This window comes from Erinaceus europaeus, chromosome 5 (assembly GCF_950295315.1).
Source record: "Erinaceus europaeus chromosome 5, mEriEur2.1, whole genome shotgun sequence".
NCBI classification, from domain to species: domain Eukaryota; kingdom Metazoa; phylum Chordata; class Mammalia; order Eulipotyphla; family Erinaceidae; genus Erinaceus; species Erinaceus europaeus.
In genome coordinates, this window is record NC_080166.1 from 44,669,771 (window position 1) to 44,689,215 (window position 19,445).

At 37.7% G+C, this 19,445-nt stretch overlaps 1 protein-coding gene across 10 annotated transcripts in view; it reads right to left on the reverse strand.

Annotated features, from left to right (window-relative positions):
* Positions 1 to 19,445, reverse strand: part of MAST4 (microtubule associated serine/threonine kinase family member 4) — a 724,287-nt gene that overhangs the window by 101,923 nt on the left and 602,919 nt on the right. The gene's annotated exons all lie outside the window — the stretch shown is intronic.

Here is a 19,445-nt window from a genome sequence, read left to right on the forward strand (position 1 = left end):
AAATGAATCGTGTTTAAATTCTCTATATAGGACCTATTCTTTGCACCATTTCCCTCACAGCAATCTGAGAACTATTCTGAGTTAAGTTCCTCCTGCACTTGAGTCTTTGATTCTTTAATAAACTGGCCTAAAATCCAACTTTTTTTTTTTCTTTTCCAGTTACTATCAGCTAGAGGTTGTCAGCATATAAAAAGGGAAGAGACAACAGTTTGGTGCAGAGTGAGTCTAGATCACAGGTAGGGTTTGGCAGTGAAGCTGGCTGAATTTTCAGAAAAACTTTATTGAGTGGAGTAATGGAAAAGAGAAGAAACAAAAATAATCCCCAAATCACAAGACTCTGCAAGCAAATAGATGGTGGCATAGAGCTGAGAAACTGAAAGAAAAGAGGGGTTGGGTGTGTGAGAGTTAAGAGGAAGAAATAGCTGGGTAGGTTTTTATTATATCATTTAACTGAATGGAGGCACCATCTCAAATTATTTCAAGTACACTACAATACATTGATTCTATACTATAGATAACTCTGTATCTATTAAGTGCAGTTCTTACATATTTACACTACTTACTTAAATATTAAAACTTATAGTTTCATTGTACTTTAGTGCAAATACACTTTTACAACTCACATAATCTAATGTCAAACAGATTTAATAGTTATGATTAATTTCAGACACTCAAACCAGCTAGTAGTGCTAGAGAACAGTTCACAGAGAAAATTCCAAATATTGAACACTGACATTTCAATCATTTTATCTCTTGTCACCATATGGAAAATGAATGAGATGTAGGGACATATGCATTCTGTTCCACTTGTCTATTCTTTCACTAATTTCTAATTCTAAATACTTCTGAGGGATAAACTCTAACTGTACATGTAAAATCACAAATACAATTTTTTGAATTCTCAGTGCCTAACCTGATATATTTTAGATTAAGCTAGAAACATACTGATTTTTCTAGTTAAATTAGTAATTCATTAAGTATTTCTATGTGGAACTTTATACTAGCTGCTATCACTGAATTAAACAGTTGAGCGAAACCCAAAGATAAAAATTCACTGATAAAATCAGACTCAGTTTGCAAAATGAATTCTGTATCTTTATTCATGTAAAAATAAAATTTTCTTAAACTGAAACCCTTTCGTATCAAATTTACTTATGGAAATTATCCTTAATGATGTTACTATACAGAGAACTACCATAATAGACTCTTAACAAAAATACATGTAATGCTCTTTAAGGAATTACTGATGAGGTTTTAGGGCAGAAAACATATATGAAATATCAAATCCAGAAGCAGGTCACTTTCTTGTGTCATAAGACTCTCACAGATATCTATTGTCTCCATTTCATGAATACCTGTCTCTGGAATTTGTGCCCTGTACTTGAAATGCTGTGGCATTGACACAAATCCCTCAGAGATGTGTTATAATGGTTTCCTGAGAATGTTTTAGCTTTTCATTGACCCTTCCTTATTACTCTGAATTGGTGTCACATCTCAAGGTGAGCCCTAGTAAAGACTGGTGAATGTCAAGAGTGATGGAGAAAGTTGATTTTAGTTGTATGTTTTCCTCCCATGCACAGTAATTTATCTTTCCAGCAAAGGAGGCCCGATTACTTTCAGCCTTTGTTTAAAGCTACTGAGTAGCTCTTGTAAGGTCAAGAAAGAAAAGGTAAACACAGCCACTGTAATGAATAATTCCAGATCTATGAAACTTGAATCATTCTATTAATTTTAGATGATTAATTAGTAATTGAATCTGAATAAAGGACTAAGTTAAAGGATGTAACCTAGGGTGTGCATTTCATTATTTTTCTATCTTTCATGAGGGAATTTCAATCCTTTAACATAATTAGATGCAAAAAAAAATTGCTTTTTTTTACTTAAAAAAGAAAAGATGCAGGGTGGGGGTATAGCATAATGGTTATGCAAAAAGACTTTCATGCCAGAGGCTTTCAAGTCCAAGATTCAATCCCTCACACTGCCATAAACCATAGCTGAGCATGGTTTAAAAAAAAACTTTAATAAACTGGCCTAAAATCCAACTTTTTTCTTTTCTAGTTAACTATCAGTTAGAGGTTGTCAGCATATAAAAAGGGAAGAAACAATAGTTTAGGCAGAGTGAGTCTAGATCACAGGTAGGGTTTGGCAATGCAGCTGACTGAATTTTCAGAAAAAGTGGATTGAGTGGAATAATGGAGAAGAGATGAAACAAAAATAACCACCAAATCACAAGATTATGCAAGCAAATAGATGGTGGCACAGAGCTGAGAAACTGAAAGAAAAGAGGGTTTAGGTGTGTGAGAGTTAAGAGGAAGAAATAGCTGGGTAGGTTTTTCTATCACTTAACCTTTCATTCTCCTGGTCCAGTTCCTTGGATCAATGACCATTTCTCGATTTGTGGTGCATGGGGAAATCACAGGGAAGCCTTAAAAATGCTGATGTTCAGGCTCTGACCCACTCCTTTTAAAAACGAAATGACCCTCTATGCAGCTATCAAGAACAATGAACCCACCTTCTCTGACCCATCTTGGACAGAGCTAGAAGGAATTATGTTAAGTGAACTAAGTCAGAAAGATAAAGATGAGTATGGGATGATCCCACTCATCAACAGAAGCTGACTAAGAAGATCTGAAAGGGAAACTAAAAGCAGGACCTGATCAAATTGTAAGTAGGGCACCAAAGTAAAAACCCAGTGGTGAGGGGTAGGCATGTAGCTTCCTGGGCCAGTGGGGGGTGGGAGTGGGCGGGAGGGATGGATCACAGTCCTTTGGTGGTGGGAATGGTGTTTATGTACACTCCTAGCAAAATGTAGACATATAAATCAGTAGCTAATTAATATGAGAGGGGGAAATCAATTGTATGTCTCAAAGTTTCTCAAAAGACAAACTGAATCTTTTTAATATATAGGCTATGTATTTGATATGCGGACTCTCTCAAAAGCCTAGACCAAGTAGATTAGAAGCTTCCAATAGCACAGCTATATACAAGATACTGGGTACTGTCCAGCAAACCATAACAAAGGGACTTTTCAAAGTTAACCCAATTAACAAATAATGTGATGAAAATATTAACTATTGATTGTCTTTTTGAACCCTAAGACAGCAGGAACCTCACATCTTCACTATAGAGCCCCTATTTCCCCCAGTCCTGGAACCCTTGGATAGGGCCCACTTTCCCGTATGCATCTCCCAATCCAAACCAAATAACATTGCATCTGCCGATTACAACCTAACCAAAGCAACGATTGCTACCTCAACATGCTTTACCTCAGAATGTATTCAGAGACTTCACGTGTGGAATGACAACCCTTCAGCTTCATTACTCGGGTGAGACCTTTCCTTTAATAGTACACTCTAATTTCATCTCAGGTAGTTCACTTTCTAACAAAGTCCCATAACCTAGATATACACCAGTTTCTGTGAGAGAGAGCTTATGTGCACACGTATCCATAAACTACTGCAAAATATATACCTGAAAGCAGGACTACACTAGAGTTTGCAGTGAGTACCTCCCTAACACTTCCTCTCCACTATTCCAAGCTTGGGATCCATGATTGCTCAACAAATTGTTTGGCTTCATATGTTAACTCTCTTTTCAATCACCAGGTTCCAGATGCCACCAGGATGCTGGCTAGGCTTCCCTGGATTGAAGACCCCACCAATGTGTCCTGGAGCTCAGCTTCCCCAGAGTCACACCCTACTAGGGAAAGAGAGAGGCAGACTCGGGGTATGGACCGACCAGTCAACGCCCATGTTCAGCGGGGAAGCAATTACAGAAGCCAGACCTTCTACCTTCTGCAACCCTCAACGACCCTGGGTCCATGCTCCCAGAGGGATAGAGAATGGGAAAGCTACCATGGGAGGGGGTGGGTTATGGGGATTGGGTGTTGGGAATTGTGTGGAGTTGTACCCCTCCTACCTTATGCTTTTGTTCACTAATCCTTTCTTAAATAAAAAATTAAAAAAAAAAAAAAATGAAATGACCCTAATATGTTGCCAGGGTTGAGAACTATTTGCTTCAGAATCTCCTTATACACTCATTCAAATCTAAAACTGGCACTGCCCTTTAGGACTTTTATCCAGGAAGTGATTTTTTTCACTTCCCTATTTCCTTCTGTAATCCAACTTCCTCCCACCCATTCTCAGGTATACTAGTTCAACGTCCCTTTTACACAGTTACCTCACCATGAGCTACCTCCAGGTAACCCCGAATAAACCAATAACTAAAATCACACAAAAGAAATAGTATTCTACCATGTCAATTCTATGGAAATTTCAAATGCCCACAAGTGTACCCTTAAGCTAACCAACTAAATTACCACCTTTCCTCTACCCAAGTTTTACTGCTCCCAACCTCCAAACTTACCTAACCCTTCACAATTTTGATGTACTCATAAATAAGGATAAACACTAGTTGTGTATCAGTCCTTCATTTCTGAGTTAAGATTAAAAGGCTCTGTACACAGAAAATATCTACTCACTATAACCTCATTTACAATTTCATTATCAGTCTTTTACTGTTAAAGGCCAGTTATCATTTCAATTAGTGCCTAGTGGTACATGGATATGAAATCTGACTTAAAACTGTACAAATCATGCTCATTTTTTTTTCAGAGAAACAGAATGTCTAATTTTCTAATTTTTTTGGGCCTATGTTGTATTGTAAAATATTTGATATTTTTGGGATATTTAAGATGAAAGTATAGGATATCTCAATTTAACAAAAGAAATGTAACTTTTTCTAATTTTTAATAGAGATAAGTAATATATATATATATATATATATAAACTCATAGCTAAAATTTAAATACTTCAAAGACATATGTAATAAAGGTGAAAGATCTCTCCCACTCTGATTGTTGTTCAGTGATTCATTCATATATGTAATATGGGCTCATTATGCATCACTCACTGAAACAAGTTATGGGAGCTCATCTCTACTTCTCCAACTTCGGCTCTAATCTTCAGATGTAAATTCTTTTGTTAGAATATGACTTATCCAGAAGCATAAATAAATGGACAAGCATCCATTAACGTAGTAAAACCAGATACTATTAACATGTTTGTGTACATACATATATAACATATATATATGAATATAAACATATACCTATGCACATACTTTCAATAATAAATAATATAAGACATTCTATATCAGTCATCTAAATCTTTGTCTTAGGGGGCTGGAGCAAAAGACAGTGCTCAGGTGGACAGTATAGGCAATCAGGTAGATGATGTTGCTAGTAATTAGAAGAAAAAAAAGCTGGGGACAATGAATTTGGTATTGAATAGAGTTGGGTTTAAGGAGATAAAGAAAGCTACAGATAAAGAGAAAAAAAAGCTTCTATGTCCGAAGAGAAACACCCAGGCCTAAAATAAAATTGTGAAAGATCTACATTCACATATAGCAGATGATCTTGATCAGAGTCTGCATGTCAGAAGTAAAGGGTGACACAGAGGATGTAACATTGTGAATGCTAATTGTTAAATGAATAAGGTGTGGGGATAGATAGCATAATGGTTAGGGAGTCGGGCGGTAGCGCAGTAGCAGTGGGTTAAGCGCACAGAGCACAAAGCGCAGGACCGACGTAAGGATCCTGGTTCAAGCCCCCTGGCTCCCCACCTGCAGGGAAGTCGCTTCACAGGTGGTGAAGCAGGTCTGTGGGTGTCTGTCTTTCTCTTCCCCTCTCTGTCTTCCCCTCCTCTCTCCATTTCTCTCTGTCCTATCCAACAACAATGGCATTAATAACTATAACAATAAAACAAGAGTAACAAAAGGGAATACATAAATAAATAAAGCTAAAAAAAAAAGCATAATGGTTATGAAAAGAGACTCTCATGCCTGAGGCTCCAAAGTCCCATGCTCTGCACTGCCATAAGCCAGAGGAGAGCAGTGCTCTGGTAAAAAGTGTAACAACAACAATAATAATAATGTATATGATCAAATAAAAAATCCAACAAGAATTCTGGAAATAACAGGAGCACAAGTAGCAAGGAAAGAGAAATAATCAAAAAAGAAAATAGTTCCTACTGTGAAACCTGCAGGGTCCTCAGTATGAATGTTAGTATTTGACAAAGTCCTTCATTATATGAAGCCACTGGAAGAGATGATTTTGGTGGATCAGAAGGTTGGGACAAAAATCATCAATGGATCTTGGTCCACAGTCCACTTCAACTAGCTTCCCAAGAGCACCAGGGTATGAACCACTGCCTTATTTTTACCAGGATGAATAATAAAAATAATGTACAACAGTATCTACATTTGATTATTAGTTAAATTGATATAATTTTCTAAAGTAAGTAATTGGCAAACATTTTAACCACTAATAATTTCATAGACTTATTTTAAAAACCTAATATTAAAAGTAAGCTATCAGATGGAAATGGATAGAATGAGGACATGGAGGGTTAGCTTCTATGATAAAAATGAAATATGATAATCATTACATTTAACCAAAATGCTGATCCTTCTCTCCTAGGATAGAGGATTTTTACAGTTTTGGAATCTTAGTACTTAACAACTTTGCTTAGGACATTTAAATTAGCATTCTAAATTATGTTCTTACTAGAAAAAAGTTCCAATAAATACTCTTTTTTTAATATTTATTTTATTTATTTATTCCCTTTTGTTGCCCTTGTTGTTTTACTGTTGTAGTTATTATTGTTGTTGTCATCGTTGTTGGATAGGACAGAGAGAAATGGAGAGAGAAGGGGAAGACAGAGAGGAGGAGAGAAAGATAGACACCTGCAGACCTGCTTCACCGCCTATGAAGCTACTCCCCTGCAGGTGGGGAGCCGGGGTTCGAACCAGGATCTTTATGCCGGTCCTTGTGCTTTGCGCTACCTGTGCTTAACCCGCTGCGCTACAGCCCGACTCCCCCAATAAATACTTTTATAATATTTCCCAACAATTAAAACTTTTGTCAAAAAAATTTTTTTTAATTCAGCAGCATGTCACACAGCATTGCAACCTTCACTCAAAAGTTCCTACACTTCCCACCAGACAACATATGCTTTCTAGGTAGATGCCAGGTAGGAAAGAGCAACCTAAGCCCATCACCACTGTGGGGCTTACTAAGGATAAATTAGACTGAGGGGATAAGTTAGTTAGTACTGCTAACTCCTATTGGAAAAACACTAAACATAAAAGTCTCTGACTGCTTTCAACTGGAGGCAGATGGTGAGGATAGAAGCAATGTACACATAGAGTTTAGCTGGTGAAATATTTAAAGCTCATAGAAAAAAAAAAGAACTGCTCACTTTTAAAATAACTTTACAAAGTCTAATTTTAAAGGTAACTTAAGCTTCATGAAAGAAGACTGGGGGAGCAATATAGCTCACTTGGATAGAGAGCTTTGGTAAATCTTATGCATGTCCCGGCCTCTACCAAATTGAAGCAAGCTTCAGAGATGTGGTCTCTTTCACTCTCTCTGCCTCTCTACCTTCTGTTTCTGTCTTTAAAGAAAACAGAAGAAGGAGGAAGAGGAGGGGGAGGGGGAGGGGGAGGGGGAGGGGGAGGGGGAGTGGAAGGGGAAAAAGAAGAAGGAGAAGGAGAGGAAGAAGAAGAGAAAGGAGAGGAGTGGGGACAGAGAGTAGGGAATATATTAAAATATTAAAATGAAATTGGTACCTCTCTACTAATGCAATATTACACTGCATTTCTTCAGTCTAGTTTTTACAGTGGCTACATACATATGTACACATGTCTTTATTTATTAATTTCTTTATTGCCACTAGGGTTACTGCCAGTTCTTAGTGTCAACACAACAAATCTATCATTCCTGGTACTTGGTTCAACCTGTCCTGTCCTGTCCTGTCCTGTCCTGTCCTGTCCCGTCCTTTCCTTCCCTCCCTTCCTCCCTTCTTTCTTTCTTTCCTTCTTTCTTTCTTTCTTTCTTTCTTTCTTTCTTTCTTTCTTTCTTTCTTTTTTCTTCCTTTCTTTCTCTCTTTCTTTCTTTTTTCTTTTTTTCCTTTCTTTCTCTCTTTCTCTCTCTCTCTCTTCCCTCCTTTCTTTCTTTCTTTCTTTCTCTCTTTCTACAGAGACAGAGAGAAATTGTAGAGAGACACCTGCAGCACTGCTTCACCCTTTATCCTTTGTGAGGTGGGGACCAAAGGCTTAAACTCCACACATGATAAGGTGTGCACTCTACTTACTATGTGATATGCTGCCTGGCCCATATTCATTCATTTTTTATGAGGCATGGATTAACCCATGTGGTACTAGAACTTCAACGTGGACAACATAAAAAAGCAGATCCTGTCTTCCCCATCCTCTCTCAATTTCTCTCTATCCTATCCAACAACAAAGACATCAGTAACAACAACAATAATCATAACCAAAGCAACCATAAAATAACCAGGGCAACAAAATGGAAAAAGACAGCCTCCAGGAACAGTGGGTTCATGGTGCAGGCACCAAGCCCCAGCAATAAACCTGGAGGCAAAAAAAAAATGCAGGATCTTTACCTGATGTGCAATTCTTTAACCTCCTACATACATATTTTGAAATAAGATCATAAACCATATTCAGGTTTTACAACCTACTTTTTATAATTAGGTCGTAACTATAATATACTTACACAATTATCTTTTTTTATTAATGTAAATTTTAAATATTTATTTATTTATTTCCCTTTTGTTGCCCTTGTTGTTTTCTATTGTTGTTGTAGTTATTATTGTTGTTATTGATGTCTTCATTGTTAGCTAGGACAGAGAGAAATGGAAAGAGGAGGGGAAGACAGAGAAGGGGAGAGAAAGATAGACACCTGCAGACCTGCTTCACCGCCTGTGAAAAGACTCCCTTGCAGGTGGGGAGCCGAGGGCTCAAACTGGGATCCTTAAGCCAGTCCTTGTGCTTCAAGCCATGAGCGCTTAACCCCCTGTGTTAACGCCTGACTCCCACACAATTATCTTTTAAAATATGATATCCCATATTTATTTTTCATTTTTTATTTATGTGTGAGAGAGAACCAGAGCATCAGTCTGACCCGTGTGATGCTGGGACCACATGCTTGTGAATCCAATGCTTTATCAACATCTCCTAGGTCTCAATGGAAAGTTCTTCATGGTTACATTTGGTCTACTATATATTTGAACCTCAATTCAACCATCACTCTTCTTTATCTTTTTTTTAATATTTACTTTCCCTTTTGTTGCCCTTGTTGTTTTTCATTGTTGTTGTAGTTATTATTGTTGTTATTGATGTTGCCGTTCTTAGGACAAAGAGAACTGGAGAGAGGAGGGGAAGACAGAGGGGGTGAGAAAGACAGCTGAAGATCTGCTTCACCACCTGTGAATAAACTCCCCTGCAGATGGGGAGCCGGGGGCTTGAACCGGGATCCTAACACCACCAGTCCTTGCGCTTTGCACCACATGCACTTAACCCACTGCACTACTGCCCGACTCCCATTTTTCTTTATCTTATTCTCTCTCCCTCTCTCTCTCTCTCTCATCATTAATAGGGTTTTATTGCTTTCAAAAGAGACTTTTTCAATAGAGAAAGAAAGAAAAGACAGAGAAAAGGTTCCATAGCGTCTAAACTTCTCACAATGAGGTGGTGACCTGGATTAAACCAAATGAGTTATTTTTTGCCAATTCCATCATTCTTCTTGCTTAACATTTAGGTTTGTATAATTTTTTAATTTATTTTCCTTTTTGTTGCCCTTGTTTTTCATTGTTGTTGCAGTTATTATTGTTGTTATCAATGTCGTTGCTGCTAAATAGGACAGAGAGAAATGGAGAGAGGAGGGAAAGACAGAGAGGGGGAGAGAAAGATAGACACCGGCAGACCTGCTTCACCCCTGCAGGTGGGGAGCTGGGGACTCAAACCAGGAACCTTATGCCGTTCCTTGTGCTTTGCCCCACCTGCGCTTAATTCGCTGCACTAACCCCCCCCGACTCCCAGGTTTGTATTATTTTAAGTAATGTTTCAATAAAAATCCTGTAACACATATTTCTGAGTACTTTTTTGATTATTTCCAGAAATTATATTTCAAGTACAAAAAATGATACAAACTACTTTTTGGGTTTTTAATAAAGAACCATGCTTCTTTAAAAGAATGCAAATTTACATTAATATACTGAGAATATTCACCTCACTATGCCACTACCAGAAATGATGTTTGCATTTTAATATTTGCACTTCAGGTAAAGCTGGTTATTTCACCCTTTTGATTTTGCATTTATTTGAATAGTGTGAGACTGTACTTTTCATCTGTTTGCTTGGCATTTCTTTGGTAAGCTGACTTTTCATGTCCTTTGCCTATTTATTTAATGTGAAGCAAAATTTTTTTTCTTACATTCATTTTAAATATCTTTATGACATAACGATATTCAATTTAAGCCCATTAAATAAATTATGAATATTTTATTATTTGTTAGTGTCTTAATGTTGTTTATGGAACTTTTTTTGGCATAAAGAATACTAGCTACTTAAAAGATTCATATGATCAATTTTTACCATCATTGACTTATTTCAGTTATCAATGTTAATTACCCATTTTAAACATATTTAATATTTAAATAAAATGTTAACTTTATTTCTAGGTTTAATCTTAACAATAACTTAGTATTCACTTTACTATAAAGTATGAATTTTTTCCATAGGTAACTTCCCCAAGACCATTTATTGATTAAACAACTTCTTGCTCAGAGGTTTCTGGTTTTTCCCTCCTCAGTTCATCATCAGTCCCTGTCAGTCTTTATTTCATGTGTGAGTGACTGCCTGCATTGTTATCACTTTACGATGCATGTAATCTCATGTAGACTGATCTGACTCACTGAATTTATTTGACCAATTGTATTTACCTAGTCTTCCAGATGTACCCTGGAGTCATGATGTCAAGTGTTCTAAGTGAGTATTTGTCATCTTTATGGTCACACATTATCTTCTGAGAGGCTTCCTATATAAGAGGCATTTACCATGAGATTTGCCTTCCAAGCTTGAGGCCAACACCAGCTAGTCCAGCTTTCTTTGTAATCAGAGCCCAAAGAGACTTAGCCAGTTGAGCTGCAATTTCAACTTTGACTTGGTCTTATATAGTATAGTAAATCCCAACCATGAGATTTTAAAGTAATCCAAATTTCCAAATAACTTGATTATCATAATAATTATCTCTTGTCTTCTTAAACCCTAAGGCAGCAAGAAAACATCCTAATTCTCTGTGAAATCCATAGTCTTCCTACTCCTGGAACCTCTGGGGCTTTGCTTGTTGTCCTTCATGCTTCTCTTGATCCATACAATTTGAGGCTGCATCTGCTGACCTCAACCAAATCAGTGTAACCAGCGCCATCTCGACATGTTTCACATTGGACTGTGTCCAGAAACACCCAACGTCGGATGTCAACACTCCAGCTCCAATATTCCGGTGTGAACTTTCCTAGCTCACAGAACTCCTTAGTTCCATTTCACATTTCCTAACAAAGTTACAGGACGTAGATATATAACAGGGCCAAAGGGATAGGGCACAGGTGCGCATAAGTTAAGGGGAAATATATACCTTAAATTAAAAGGGCACAAAAGTCTGTTTTAAGTATATTTAGACTGAGTAAGTGCAGCAAGCAAGTAGAAATACCTAAAAAAGACACCATAAAGTACTCAGTGAAATAGTTTCTACTTAGATCTAGATAATCTTCTCATCAACTTCCTATTTCACTTCCCTTAGTCACTGTAAGGCTAACCTTGTCAGACCAACTAAGGACTATAAAACCTGGATAAGGGCAAGAGATAATGGCACACTTTAATTATGGCCATTTTGGTCACCACCAGGGCACCCCATCATCTGTGTCCCTAGTTAGAGAATCTTGGGATTCCCACATAGATATGATGGGCCTAGACCTCTAACAGATCCCTCTTTCCACCATCACTGGTCATCTCCATCAGGAATAGTATCACGGACCCTCCTGTGGGCAAGTACCTTACGTTCAATGTGGAACAACAATGGTAGGGACAGCCCCACTTTCTTAAGGGAGGTTGGGTCAACATACTCTGCCACTCTAGGAAAAAGGGTTCTGTTATGAGTGCAGTATAGAATGTTCCTAACTATGACCATGGAATGCGAGCTCAGGCCTAGGGATGCAGAGGTTACTTACACAAGCTCCTGTGTTGCATATGGGTCCCAGATCAGATCAACGTGGTTCACAGTCAACGGTGTTTATATACTTTAACCCATATTTGGGAGCTACTCTCTTCCAATTCAGCTTTCTTGTCCTTTTCCCAACTCTGACATCATTTCCCCAGACAATACTTTTATCCTACTTGCATGTTAGCTGTTGGGCTCAGACAAAAATTAGTAAAGTCATGGGTTCTTTGAAATATACCTAAAATAGACTTGCTAGATTTTTCCAAAATGGAGACCCCAAATATCATCTGCTATATTCTTATCTTTAGGTTCCTTATTACTAAACAATTTATTCTAATGTTTATTTATTAGAAAGAAACAGAGATATTGAGAGGGGTGGAGGAGATAGAGAAGGAAAGAGACAGAGAGACATCTGCAGCCTGCATTACCACTCATGAAGCTTTCCCCCTGCAAGTGGGGACCAGGGGCTTGAACCTGGGTCCTTGTGCACTGTACTGTGTGTGCTTAAGCAGGTGCATAAACCATTTGTTCTGCTTTATATCTTAATGCTTTTCAGCCACCAACTTTCAGATGATACCATGATGCCAACCTGACTTCCCTGGGCAGACGCCCTCACCAATGTGTCCTGGAACCCCATCTCTCCAGAGCCTTGGCCCACTAGGGAAAGAAAGAGACAGGCTGGGAGTATGGATTGAACTGCCAATGTCCATGCCCAGTGAGAAGCAATTACAGAAGCCAGATCCTCCGCCTTCTGCACCCCATAATGATCCTAGATCCATATTTCCAGACTAATAAAAGAATAGGAAAGCTTCCAATGGAGGGGAATGGGATATGAAACTCTGGTAGTGGGAATTGTGTGGAATTGTACCCCTTTTGTCCTATGGTCCTGTAGATCATTATTAAATCAATATATATATATATATATTAAAAATCAATATATATAATATATATATATATATATATTAAAAGATACCATAAAGTACTTAATCAAATATTTTCCACTTAGGCCTAGATACCCTCCTGATCTACTTCCTATTTCACTTCCCTCAATCACTTGAAGGCTAACCTTGTCAGATCAACTAAGGACTACAAAGCCTGGATAATGGCAAGAAACAAGTCACACTTTAATGATGGCCCTTCTAGTCACCACCAGGGTACTCTAAGAGCTCTAATAAGAAAATCCTGGGATTCCCACATAGATATGATGGGCCTAGACCTCTAACAGATCCCTCTCTCTACCATAACTGGTTCATCTCCATCGGCAACAACATAATCAACCCTCTCGTGGGCTTCTACAAGACCTTGCCTTTAATGTAGAACAACAATGGGAGGGACGGCACCACTCTCTGAAGGGAGGCTGGGTCAATATACTCTGCCACTCAAGGAAAACTGGTCCTGAAATGTGTGCAGCCTAGAATGTTCCGAGCTGTGACCATGGACTGTGAGCTCAGACTGACAGGGACTCAGAGGTTACATGGTCTCCTGTGCTAAATGTGAATAGATATGATTCCTAGTCTAGATCAATGAGGTTTACAGTGTATGGTATTTATATACTTTCCTCATATCTGCCTAAACCAGTTTTCTAGTCCTACTCTCAATTCTTGACACCATCTTCCCAGACATTTGTATGTTAGCTGTCAGGCTCAGGCAAAAATTAGTAAAGTCATGGGCCCTTGGAATATACCTAAAATAGACTTCCCAGCTTATTCCCACACAGAAACCCTTAGTTCCATCTTCTCTATTCTTACCTTCAGGTCCTCAATTATTAAACAATTTGTCCTACTTTATATTTTACTGCTTTTGATCATGAAGTTGCATATGATACCTTCCTGACTTCTCTGGGCAGACAACCTTACCAATATGTCCTGGAACATCACCTCCCCAGAATCCTATCCCATCAAGGAAAGATAGAGACAGGCTAGGCATTGATCTGCCAATGTCCAGGTTCAGTGGAGAAGCAATTACAAAAGCTAGACCTTCCACCTTCTCTACCCCATGAAGAATTCTGGGCCTTGATCCTAGAGGGATAAAGAATAGGGACCCTTCTAATGGAGGGGGGTGAGATATGAAACTCTGGTGGTGGAAACTATATCTTACAATCTTGTCAATCATTATTAAATCACTAATATATATTGAAAAGAAAAAGAAGGCAATATATAAAGGAGCCAAAGAAATTAGTTCTGGTGGCTGAAGTGGTTGTGGAGATATATATACCTTAGTACAGAATCAGAGTTTCTGGAATCTAAGAATCAGGGCTAACAGCAGGTTAAATTTTCCTCTGGCACAGTACCAAAGTCTACATGTTTTTCCAGAGTCTGTGGCCTCCAACATTCTTTCTATTCCCACCGTCTTAAATTCTGTGTGCTACCTAGCACACTTTAATATATTCCTTCCCTATTTTAATTGGGCAGGATGAATATGAAGGTTATATACATTCTCTCTCTCTCTCTCTCTCTCTCTCTCTCTCTGCGTGTGTGTGTGTGTGTGTGTAGAATACTTTAGTACTAAACTTTAATGTGGGGAAATTATAAAATTGGACTTTTTGTCCAGTGAACTTTTTGTCTAAGCAACATCGCATATCTTTCCATTATGATTTTCTTTTCGAGTAAAGTTTTGCTTCTTTGTATCAACCCCTGTAAGTCTTTTCCTGGTTACTTCAAAGTTTTGTTTTGTGCACCCTTTTAGAGGGGAGTGGGAAAAAGCATGGAATGCTATAATAGATTCTTTCACTACAATTTTTAATTTACAGTGGATAATATACAATTTCAACTTACGTGTATCAACCTGTATAAAATCTACTAATGAATTTTGTTACTAATTTTTAGTTTAATTTTCCTAGATAGTATAGTTTTTTTTATATCATTTGAGTATAGCCACATTTTACTGCCTTTGAAATGTAGACTGAATTTCTGTGCTAAGTATTTTTAACTACAAAGCATCTCTAAACTACAGTTAAATATGAATAAGGAGATATCTTAATGGAATACCCCAGGAAAATTTGCTAAAGGAATACATACAACATTAAATCAGTCTTGTTGGGAGTTGGGTGGTAGCACAGCAGGTTAAGTGCACGTGGCGCAAAGCACAAGGACCAGCATAAGTATCCCGTTTCAAGCCCCTGGATCCCTACCTGCAGGGGTGTCGCTTCACAGGTGATGAAGCAGGTCTGCAGGCGTCTATCTTTGTCTCCCCCCTCTGTCTTCCCCTCCTCTCTCCATTTCTCTCTGTCCTATCCAACAACAATGACATCAATAACAATAATAACTACAACAATAAAACAAAGGCAACAAAAGGGAATAAATAACTAAAATTTTAATAAATAGTCTTGTTATGTTGTGATATTTTCTAATTATCTCATTGTCTAAAGAATTTGCAGTAGAAGTGAATCGTTTTGTACAGCATGCTTTCAATATCCATTCATATGAACATCTGATCTATTCCTGAGGACAATGACAATATTCACAATATTAAGTCAGACAGCATTCTTGAGATTAGCTACCCAAATAAAAATGTAATGTACATTACAATACATAATTTTATTTTGTAATGTAATTATTTATTAGACAGAGTCAAGGAAGCAATGGAGAGGGAGAGAGAAAGTGAGACACCTGCAGCCCTGCTTCACTGTTCCTGAACCCAGGTCCCTGTTCACTGTCACCCCTGTGCCCTACCAGCTTACCACCACCCAACTCCCTATTTTTAGTGTTCTGACTTTTAGCACATATTTTTTAAAGATTTTATTTTTAGAGACATATATATATATATATATATTACACACATACATACATACATACATACATACATTTATTCAAGCAGGGCACTGCTCCATCACATGGAGTGCTGAGAATCAAACCCAGGACCTCATGTATGGAAGTCCAGTGCTCCATCTTCTGAATACTTCTTTGGCCAACTAAAGTGGATGGGTAATTTACTTTCTCTGTGACATATGTATATATTTTTTTCAGTGAAATTATTTTTCCATGCTAGTTACCAAATATAGTACTTAAAATCACAACCAAGTACATATTTTACTTATTAATGAATTCAAAGGAACTTATTTCCTCCTGTACTCTCCAATGTCATTTAAGAAACTTAGCAGGAGTCAGGCAGTAGCGCAGCAGGCTAAGCGCATGTGGCGCAAAGCGCAAGGACCCATATAAGGATCCTGGTTCAAGCCCCATGGCTCCCCACCTACAGGGGAGTTGCTTCACAGACGGTGAAGCAGGTCTGCAGGTGTCTATCTTTCTCTCCCCCTCTCTGTCTTCCCTTCCTCTCTCCATTTCTCTCTGGCCTATCCAACAACAAAAACATCAACAACAATAACTACAACAATAAAACAAGGGTAACAAAAGGGAATAAATAAATAAAAACAATAAAAATAAAATTAAAAAAGGAACTTAGTATACCTATACTGTCACACCTCCATCTCTTGTCTTAGTGAATGAGAACTACAGAGCTAGATTGTTTCCAGTTGCTATTATTTCTACTACATTTTTTTACTTTTTAAGTTATCTACTTATTTGTTGGGTAGAAACAGTCAGAAATCAAGGGGTGGGAGACAGAGAAGGAGAGAGACAGAGAGACACCTGCAGCACTGCTTCACCACTCGCAAAGGTAGGGACAGGGGGCTCGAACCCGTCATTTTAAGGACATTTTCAAACTTTCCATTTTATATCAATATTCACCAGGAACAATTTCCTAATTCTTGAGACCATTTTAAATTTCAGTCATCTTTTACATCATTCTGAGTTTTCAAGGAAAGAAATAGAAAAGTATATTTTATGTAACCTCAAGTACATGGTGACACATTTACAGACTATAAATATGTAAAGACAGTACAAGCATTTATATACTCTAAAAATAGGTAGACAGACAAATGAATAGAGAGATGTAGGCTTAGCAAATGAAAGTCTTTGGCCATAAGATCATTAACTAGCAATTTATGAAAGGGCCAGTATAGATTCTGCTCATTTGTTACTTATTTCTTTTATGCCACCAGGGCTACATCTGGGCCTTAAAGCCTGCACCATAACTCTACTGTTCACAGTGGCCATTCCTCCCCCTCTTTTTTTTTTTTTTTGTTCTGACAGAAATAGAGAGTAATAGAGAGGGAGAGAGACACCTACAACTTCCTCTATATACATGGGGAGCAGGGGCAAGAGGCTGGGTCCTCAAGCATGGTAAAGTGTGTACTCTACTGGGTGTGCTACCATCTGGCCCAAAATTCTGTTCATTTTTAATGATTAGTTTTTTAATTTTTTTTTCTGTTCAGATGCTTATAGAAGTTATTTCTTCACAGCTTAATAATTAAAGTTACGGGACTATAAGGCAAAGTTTTGTTTCCATTGTTTCTGCCTATTTTACTAAAAAATTTCAATAGCATCTGTGACTATTGGTTTAATCCCATTTATCTGATCCCTCACGTAAAGCTATACGTGTTATAAATAAATAATTCTCTAACTAGTCTGATGTGGAAGTTTAAACTAGGAAGTATAGTTTCTCAAATATGATAGGGAAAGATAAGGCAAAGAGAAGCAATTGTCTTTCACCAGTTTAAAAAGGAGCTTTACTGTGTTGGCAGGTGAAGCATTTTTTTGCAGATGGCCTTTTCTCCCCCTCTCTATCTTCCCTCCTCTCTCAATTTCTCTCCATTCTATACAATAGAAAAAGGGGGGGGGGAATGGTTTCCAAGAGCAGTGGATTCATAGTGCTGGTACTAAGCCCCAGTGATAACCCTGGAGGCAAAACGAGAGAGAGAGAGAGATTGAGATTTCCTCTTAAAAGATGAATCATTGGTATATACTTAATATCAAATATTACTGCAATTTTACAAATTGTAGGCAGCAGGTTACAAATATTTCACTGGAAAGCATGATTAGATAACACACACAAACAAAATTTAACTCAATTATTCTTTTGATGTATGTTAATATTAGCATCCTAAATTTAGGTATTACACTTGTATCTTGCTAATAAAGACAATTCCAGGTTAAAAAAATAGTAAGTAAGAGACAGATTAGATACCTTCATATTCACGACAGAAATGGTTAAGTTCTCCATCACTACAAGAAAATTCATCATTTATGTCAACAGTAAGAACAGGAAAATGAAATAAAACATCTTCGTAGACTGACAAAGAAGGCTGCTACTGCTTATACGAAGTTTGTCATCAGGGGAAGTGTATATAGCTCTTGATGTTAAAAGTCTGCCTGGGTCTCCAGAAGAGGGGAAAACATTTGCATAGGCCTTTTTCTTTTGAAAATCAGAACTGTCAAATGAAATGACTAGTGGTAAGCTTAAAACCCAAGCTCCTGCTGAAAGTCTGACTACACAAACATACCAAATATGAACCAATTCACATACTGAGTTTCTTTTAATTTTAAGGATCAGTGTGTCCATTCCAAAGTCAAATTACTGATCCCATAAGAAAGTGAGCTTTTACCAATTAAGGAATTTGCTTCATTTCCTGCATTTGGACTATTTAAATTGATTTTCATCTGTAAACAATGAAGTGAGGAAATGGTCATATGCTTTGCCTGAGGATCTCTCTTCCTCTCAAATACTCTCTCTCTCTCCCTCTCCCTCTCCCTCTCCCTCTCCCTCTCATTCTCTCAAACACAGCACAATGGCCAGTTGATCACTCTGGTGACTATTGAAGATTTCTGGAATGTTCCCATATGTTCAAAAGAGGAGGCTTTTTAAAGTTTCAGTTCATAAATATACTAAATACCAAAAAAGTAAGCTGTATTGTATCTCCAGATAACCAAGGAAATTGCTTTCATAGTGTACCTGGGAGGTCCATGTAAAGAATAAACTTTCTTCATAAAGTCATTCCACATAGAACATTCATTCTCTAATGATTATGAAATGAAAAAAAGGAAGCATATCTAAAACACACTCATGGGCCACTCAGGCATGCCTAGCTTCCCTTTGTCATATACATGGAAGTAACTTGCTGTCTTTTTTAAAACTTTATTTTTATTTCTTTTATTTGATAGGACAGAGAGAAATTGAGAGGGAAGGCAGAGATAGAGAGGGAAAGAGAAAGAGAGACACCTTCAGGACTGCTTCACCACTTGTGAAGTGTCCCCCAACCCCGAAAGTGGGGAGGGAATAGTTGAGCCCAGGTCCTTGCACACTGTAATCTGTGTACTCAACCAGAGGTAGTATCACCTATTCTCAGAACCTGCTGTCTTATCCCTTTTATTCTAAATCATTGAGATGCTGAGAGATCATTTTTCATCAGACCTTAAAAAATAAATAAATAAAAGCATGATACTATTGTCCCAAAGTCAGTATTATTTAATCCTGAGAATACAGGTTGACAGGTAAAATGCATGTTTTTCATGAGTGAAACTTTAGATAT